This window comes from Seriola lalandi, unplaced genomic scaffold, assembly GCF_002814215.2.
Source record: "Seriola lalandi dorsalis isolate HSWRI2012SDOR001 ecotype SW California unplaced genomic scaffold, Sedor1 jcf7180002054949, whole genome shotgun sequence".
Lineage (NCBI taxonomy): Eukaryota > Metazoa > Chordata > Actinopteri > Carangiformes > Carangidae > Seriola > Seriola lalandi.
Genome location: NW_019525500.1, coordinates 1,281,134 through 1,283,938, shown reverse-complemented (window position 1 = coordinate 1,283,938; position 2,805 = coordinate 1,281,134).

Genomic DNA, 2,805 nt, shown 5'->3' with positions numbered 1-2,805 from the left:
TGTTTTTATGCCTTACTATAGTATAACATTTTTATGACTTTTTATGCCTTACTATACTATGACGTTTTTGTGACTTTTTATGCCTTACTTTATTATGACATTTTGATGGCTTACTATACTATGACATTTTTATGACTTTTTATGCCTTACTATACTATTATATTTTTATGGCTTACAATACTATGACGTTTTTATGACTTTTTATGCCTTACTATACTATGACATTTTTATGACTTTTTATCCCATACATTACTATGACATTTTTATGACTTTTTATGCCATACTATACTATGATGTTTTGATGGCTTACTATACTATGACGTTTTGATGGCTTACTATACTATGATATTTTTATGACTTTTTATGCCTTACTATACAATGACGTTTTTATGCCTTACTATACTATGACATTTTTATGCCATGCTATAATATGACATTTTTATGACTTTTTATGTCTTACTATACTATGATGTTTTGATGGCTTACTATACTATGACATTTTGATGGCTTACAATATTATGACGTTTTTATGACTTTTTTATGCCTTACTATACTATGATGTTTTTATGCTTTTTTATGCCTTACTTTACTATGACATTTTGATGGCTTACTATACTATGATATTTTTTGGCTTACTATACTATGACATTTTTGTGACTTTTTATGCCTTACTATACTATGACGTTTTTATGCCTTACAATACTATTATATTTTTATGGCTGACAATACTATGACGTTTTTATGCCTTACAATACTATGACACATTGATGGCTTACTATACTATGACGTTTTTATGACTTTTTATGTCAGACTATACTATGACGTTTTTATGATTTTTATGCCATACTGGACTATGCCATTTTGATGGCTTACTATGCTATGATGTTTTTGTGACTTTTTTATGCCATACTATACTATGATATTTTTATGCCTTACTATACTATTATATTTTTATGGCTGACTATACTATGACATTTTTATGACTTTTTTATGCCTTACTATACTATGACATATTGATGGCTTACTATACTATGACGTTTTTATGACTTTTTTATGCCATACTATACTATGACGTTTTTATGATTGTTTATGCCTTACTTTACTATGATGTTTTTATGCCTTACTATAGTATAACATTTTTATGACTTTTTATGCCTTACTATACTATGACGTTTTTGTGAGTTTTTTATGCCTTACTATACTATGACGTTTTTATGACTTTTTATGCCATACTATACTATGACACATTGATCGCTTACTATACTATGACGTTTTTACAACTTTTTATGCCATACATTACTATGACATTTTTATGACTTTTTATGCCATACTTTACTATGACGTTTTTATGCCTTACTATACTATGATGTTTTTATGCCTTACTATACTATGATGTTTTTATGCCTTACTATACTATTTTATGCCTTACTATACTATGACGTTTTTATGACTTTTTTATGCCTTACTATACTATGACATTTTGATGGCTTACAATATTATGACACTTTTATGACATTTTGATGCCTTACTATACCATGACGTTTTCATGATTTTTTATGCCTTCCTATACTATGACATATTGATGGCTTACTACACTAGGACTTATTGATGGGTTACTATACTATGACATTTTTGTGACTTTTCATGACTGACTTACTATGATGTTTTTATGCCTTACTATACTATGATATTTTTATGGCTTACTATACTATGACATTTTTATGACTTTTTATGCCTTACTATACTATGACGTTTTTATGCCTTACTATATATACTATTATATTTTTATGGCTTACAATACTATGACATTTTGATGGCTTACTATACTATGACATTTTTATGACTTTTTATGCCATACTATACTATGACATTTTTATGACCTTTTATGCCTTACTATACTATGACATTTTTATGACTTTTTTATGCCATGCTATACTATGACGTTTTTATGCCTTACTATACTATGACGTTTTTATGACTTTTTATGCCTTACTATACAATGACGTTTTTATGCCTTACTATACTATGACATTTTTATGCCATGCTATAATATGACATTTTTATGACTTTTTATGTCTTACTATACTATGACGTTTTTATGCCTTACTATACTATGATCATTTTATCGCTTACTATACTATGACATTTTTGTGACTTTTTATGCCTTACTATACTATGACGTTTTTATGACTTTTTTATGCCTTACTATACTATGACATTTTGATGGCTTACAATATTATGACACTTTTATGACTTTTTTATGACTTACTATACTATGACATATTGGTGGCTAACTATACTACGACGTTTTTATGACTTTTTTATGCCATACTATACTATGACGATTTTATGAGTTTTTATGCCTTACTTTACTATGACGTTTTTATGACTTTTTATGCCAGACTATACTATGACGTTTTTATGATTTTTATGCCTTACCTTACTATGACATTTTGATGCCTTACTATACCATGACGTTTTCATGATTTTTTATGCCTTCCTATACTATGACATATTGATGGCTTACTACACTAGGACTTATTGATGGGTTACTATACTATGACATTTTTGTGACTTTTCATGACTGACTTACTATGATGTTTTTATGCCTTACTATACTATGATATTTTTATGGCTTACTATACTATGACATTTTTATGACTTTTTATGCCTTACTATACTATGACGTTTTTATGCCTTACTATATATACTATTATATTTTTATGGCTTACAATACTATGACATTTTGATGGCTTACTATACTATGACATTTTTATGACTTTTTATGCCATACTATACTATGAC